The sequence below is a fragment of the Oncorhynchus mykiss genome, chromosome 18 (genome assembly GCF_057628025.1).
Source record: "Oncorhynchus mykiss isolate SJ-2025 chromosome 18, ASM5762802v1, whole genome shotgun sequence".
Classification (NCBI taxonomy): domain Eukaryota; kingdom Metazoa; phylum Chordata; class Actinopteri; order Salmoniformes; family Salmonidae; genus Oncorhynchus; species Oncorhynchus mykiss.
In genome coordinates, this window is record NC_143039.1 from 67,756,173 (window position 1) to 67,762,172 (window position 6,000).

General features: G+C 39.4%; 1 pseudogene across 1 annotated transcript in view; it reads right to left on the reverse strand.

Moving 5' to 3' along the window:
* LOC110496641 (syndetin-like) overlaps window positions 1-5,775 on the reverse strand; it is a 91,113-nt pseudogene extending 85,338 nt beyond the window's left edge. The window contains exon 1 of the transcript XR_016488602.1: window positions 5,593-5,775. The product of XR_016488602.1 is annotated as a syndetin-like (transcript). The remainder of the gene's footprint in view (window positions 1-5,592) is intronic.
* Window positions 5,776-6,000: the final 225 nt, after the last annotated feature.

Genomic DNA, 6,000 nt, shown 5'->3' on the forward strand with positions numbered 1-6,000 from the left:
TGCGGCTAAAGCCTGCTCCCACATCCAGAAGCTTCTCCAAAACATATCCCTCCACTCAGAGGGGGGGAACGAGGGAACGGAGGGAGGAAATAGTTCTTTACTACTCCAGTCTGAGCTTGCACACCAGTCAAGATGACTGTTTGAACTGAAGGGGCTCTGCATTTTAAATCCCTCCTGAACACATACCTCTACAATGGAGGAACATTAACAAGATCCAGAGAGAAAAGAGGGGGGTACAGAGCATAATAAACAGACTAGGGAAGGTGGCTTCCACGAGGAGAGAGTGAATCCCTCACACAGGCAGAGTAGATATCTGGCTGAACAGATAGTGCTAGCTGAAGGCTGATAAGCTTAGAGACTGGCCATGCAAGGCAATAACTAGAGGAGGGAAGGAAGGGAGCTCTGTAAATCAATGGCTGGCATTAAGGCAAGCATCAGCACAGATAGAGAGAAAGAGAGAGGGGGAGGGGAGACAGAAAGAGAGAGATCGAGAGAGTGAGAGACAGTGAGCGAGCGAGAGATAGCGAGAGAGAGAGAAAGAGGGGAATTAAAGTGAGAGAAACAAACAGTAAAAATGTGTTCTGGCCCAAGACATATACAGCAAGGCACTCCAACATATAAAGCAAACCTCCAACACTTCTCCCCTAACCCCCCTCCTCATGGGGGAAAGCCTACTGAAATAATGACAGGTCATTAAATAAGTCAGTGGCTTATTGATCCAGGCCAGTACCAGCAATTGCATCCGATACCGTGCAACAGTTTTGTGTTTGAGACCACCTAAAGCGAGACTGATTCAAGAACAAGACCGGGATGGGGACAAGGGGTCCAAGACCGAGACCGAGTCAAGACCAGAAAAATGCGAGTCTAATTCAAGACCATGATGTAATTTTGTCAAATCACCACCATAATAAGAGTTCAAAATGTCCAGTATTTCTGTGTTCATATTTCAGTACAACATCTGGATTCTTTAGAAATTCAGAAAAGTGAATAAATGCATTCTGAGGGAAAAGAGGCACTCTACAAATATTACTAACCCAAACACGGTGGGGAACAATGGGCCTTCTACGCCTTCTAGGACTAAGGATTTAGAAAATAATTATATTGATAATAATATTATTATTTTCAATGATTTTCAATTATTTAATCTCTTCTGTTTTTGTTGGAAAGGAAAGGGTTAACACTGAAGATTTGTATTTTCTGGTCTCAGGGGAGATAAATCTCGCTAGATATAGGCATCTGCCATTCAACTGTATTAGGGCAAAATGTGGAATGTGAAATCAGCCAAACACACTGACTTAATGAGTGGGAACATTTTTACAGAAATGTATGGAAACTTCTGCCTTCCTGAAGGACAACAATAGCGAGCAGTATTTCTCCCATTGTCTAGCTAGCTAGCTTTTGTTGTCGGCTAGTTTGCAGGGGCTGCAGCAGGTGTTATCAAAAAGGATGTTGTTGCTAATTTGTTAGCATCTCCCTTTTCAAAATTAACTTTCAACAACAAGTTACATTTAAAATGATCATCATCTGGTGAGTGGAACTGTGTTTTTTATTGCAGTGCACTTGCTGTTGTTAGCCATCTCTTTAAAAATAACTTATATTGTTGCATTTAAAGTGGAATTGACCGCATTTAAGCAACATGACATCTTTTTAAAATCTGTTCGTATACACCCCAGGAAGAATGTGAAACATTCTAAGAATTTATGAAAAAATTCTATAGCAATATAGAAGCTGTAGCAGTGCTGGTTAGGCTGTGTACATGTTATCTAGAGCGTTATTGACAAACTACTTTTTTTGCCCATATTTACTGACACTGGTCATATTGAGCAAGTGTTGCGCGTTTGTCAATTCATCAGATGTGCGCTGTGTCACACAGACGAGAGTTCTCTGAAATCGGAGTAGAGAGCCAGAGTGAATTTGCGTGAACTTAAGAGCTATGCTGACTGTATAACGGTGGTTCAAGTTCTTACTAGTTTACCAAATGACACCTGCATCTCTAACTGTGCGTAGCCACCAAAGAATTATATGAGGGGAATAAGTCAGTCACTCACCCACTCCTCCAATGGCATGACATGATATGACATCCACCTAGCAGCCAAGTTAGGCTCTGTTTTTAGCTTGCTCCATAAATAGATATGCTAGTCTCTTAGCCACGTTATGACTGACTTGTGATCGTTACCCTTGCTAGTTTGATTTTGTTGACATTCAATAAAAATTAATCAATTTTAAAACCTCTTATAAATTTGTGTTTGTAGCATGAACTGGGAATTTTATATTTTTTATGACATTAAAATCAATTTAGTCTCTAATAAATAATGAAACATGTTCAATTTGGTTTAAATAATGCTAAAACTGTGTTGGAGTGTTGGAGAAGAAAGTAAAAGTGCAATATGTGCCATGTAAAAAAGCTAACGTTTAAATTCTTTGCTCAGAACATGAGAACATATGAAAGCTGGTGGTTCCTTTTAACATGAGGCTTCAATATTCCCAGGTAAGAGGTTTTAGGTTGTAGTTATTATAGGACTAATTCTCTCTATACCATTTGTATTTCATATAGCTTTGACTATTGGATGTTCTAATAGGTACTTTAGTATTGCCAGCCTAATCTCGAGAGTTGATAGGCTTGAAGTCATAAACAGCGCAATGCTTGCTGTGCGTGCTGCCGCCTACCACCGCTCAGTCAGACTGCTCTATCAAATCATATACTTAAATATAATATAATAACACACAGAAATAAGAGCCTTGGGTCATTAATATGGTCAAATCCGGAAAATATCACTTCGAAAACAAAACGATTATTATTTCAGTGAAATATGGAACCGTTCCGTATTTTATCTAACGGGGTGGCATCCATAAGTCTAAATTACATTGCACAACCTTCAACATTATATCATAATTACGTAAAATTCTATTAGTTCGCAACGAGCCAGGTGGCCCAAACTGTTGCATATACCCTGACTCTGCGTGCAATGAACACAAGAGAAGTGACACAATTTCCCTAGTTTAATATTGCCTGCTAACATGAATTTATTTTAACTAAATATGCAGGTTTAAAAATATATTCTTCTGTGTATTGATTTTAAGAAAGGCATGTTAAGGCATATGTACATTCGTGCAACGATTGGGATTTTTTTCGCAAATGCACTTTTGTTAAATCATCCCTGGTTTGGAGAAGTTGGCTGTCTTTGTTAGTAAGAAATAGTCTTCACACAGTTCGCGACGAGCCAGGCGGCCCAAACTGCTGCATATACTCTGACTCTGTTGTACAGAACGCAAGAGAAGTGACACAATTTCCCTAGTTAAAAGAAATGTATGTTAGCGGGCAATATTAACTAAATATGCAGGTTTAAAAATATATACTTGTGTATTGATTTTAAGAAAGGCATTGATGTTTATGGTTTGGTACACATTGGTGCAATGACAGCGCTTGTTAAATCACCCGTTTGGCGAAGTAGGCTATGATTCAATGATAAATTAACAGGCACACCATATGCAACGCAGGACAATCTAGATAAACTAGTAATATCATCAACCATGTGTAGTTAACTAGTGATTATGTTAAGATTGATTGTTTTTTTATAAGATACGTTTAATGCTAGCTAGCACCTTACCTTGGCTCCTTGCTGCACTCGCATAACATGTCCATGATCATGATCGGTGTCCAAAAATGCTGATTACCGATTGTTATGAAAACTTGAAATCGGCCCTAATTAATAGGCCATTCCGATTAATCGGGCGACCTCTAGTACTAACCTGTCACACTGAAGGCCTATAGGTTTGCCACATTGCAAACATGTTTATAACAGGTATAAAGGCTGGATATTACTGTTTCAAAAAAGGAGCTTCGCCTGGTGAAGCGGTTTTATGAGCTGAATGAATAGAAGCTGATAATGAATTTTTTACTTGGCTGGTCTCGGGAAGAAATTATGAGTCCTTACTGTCTGAGACCGAGTTAAGACAGAGTACAAATGTATCCAACACCGAGACAAGACCAAGACACTGAATACGTGCCTGAGACCGGTCTCGAGTACTACAACACTGCCATGCAACCTTGCTAAACATATAGCAGTCTGACGCTAATTCAAATACTGCTCTGACTTTTCTTGCATGCCAACGCTCGCTGGAGAGGGGTGAGAGGCAGAGAGAGGTGCAGAGGAGTGTGGGAAAACTTTGTCATTACATGACATAATGTTTTTTCCCCAAGTCTGAACACGGACACTGGCATTCAACCAAGACTCACTCTCTCAAACATTACAAAACATTCATTGTAGTACATTATCAGACTAATGGTTTTGAAACCCACCATATGAGAAGGTTTAAACCCATTAGGAAATGTCCATTTACTTTCCTTAGGACACAAAAGTTTGTGATGAAAAAAGGGGTGGTGTTTTATTATGCACAGGTAAAAGGCCTGTAAAATAGATTTTGATAAAAACGTGCTACTTTAATCTGAGCACTTTCTGAGTAGCAGCCACAACCTTTTAAAGCATCAATGCCCCTCACAAACTATTCAGCCTGCTCTTACATTATTCAACACAAAGCAGTGAATGAACTCACTCACCAGATTAAACTTTGTGTACATGAACTAGGTCCGGGGTAAGATTTTCCATAGGTACAGATCTAGGATCAGCTTCCCTTCCCCCAATCATAAGCATTAAGTGTTCTAACACAGACAAAAATAACTCCAATAAAATATATGAAAAAGAGAACCATTAGTGGAGGAAATGCAAAACTGACAAGATCAGCATCTAGGGGTAAATTCCCTCTACACTACACCACATGAACTACCTACACTGACAAAGTCAGTAGCATGGCAAAATGTCTTGACATTGTTGCAAAAATATGTTTGATTCTAAAATGCGAAATGGGCCAATCTTTTGAGTGTCAAATCCACTACTGTACTGACATCAGAAGAAATAAGGCTAGGGTTTCTTAGCATACCTTGTGTTGTAGTGTTTGAATGTGGTGTGGTAGTTGGAATCTCACCATAGTGGGGCAGTTGGAATCTCAACATACTGGGGCAGTTGGAATCTTAACATACTGTAGCAGTTGGAATCTTAACATACTGTAGCAGTTGGAATCTTAACATACTGTAGCAGTTGGAATCTTTACATACTGTAGCAGTTGGAATCTTAACATACTGGGGCAGTTGGAATCTTAACATACTGTAGCAGTTGGGATCTTAACATACTGTAGTAGTTGGAATCTTAACATACTGTATGTAGCAGTTGGAATCTTTACATACTGTAGCAGTTGGAATCTTTACATACTGTAGCAGTTGGAATCTTAACATACTGTAGCAGTTGGGATCTTAACATACTGTAGCAGTTGGAATCTTAACATACTGTAGCAGTTGGAATCAAAACATACTGTAGCAGTTGGGATCTTAACATACTGTAGTAGTTGGAATCTTAACATACTGTAGCAGTTGGAATCAAAACATACTGTAGTAGTTGGGATCTTAACATACTGTAGTAGTTGGAATCTTAACGTACTGTAGTAGTTGGAATCTTAACATACTGTAGCAGTTGGGATCTTAACATACTGTAGTAGTTGGAATCTTAGCGTACTGTAGTAGTTGGAATCTTAACATACCTTATGCAGCTGTATAGTTTGAATGCGATGGCAGCCTTCTGACATTCCAGACACAACTGGAGGGCACCTGGATAGTCCTCCTCCTACAGGACAGAGAGGGACACAAGCCAAGAACAGGAATATCAGACGTTAAACGTTCTATTTAGTACATAGTTTGGTGTATGCAAGAATAGAAACATAAGTAATTGTGTTGACCACTGCACTAAACCAGGGGTCTTCAACCTTTTCTTGCGGAGCGACACCCGCCCAGGCAAACCGGCGGCCCCCATCATGTTTGTGAAAAAAATGCTTCCCCTATGTCTTATTAGGTGAATGGTAATGGCAAGGAGAAGTAATTAACATTTTCACAATAAATCAAATCCAATTTTATTTGGTACATGAAGGGCTGTGGCAGTCACGAAATTATGT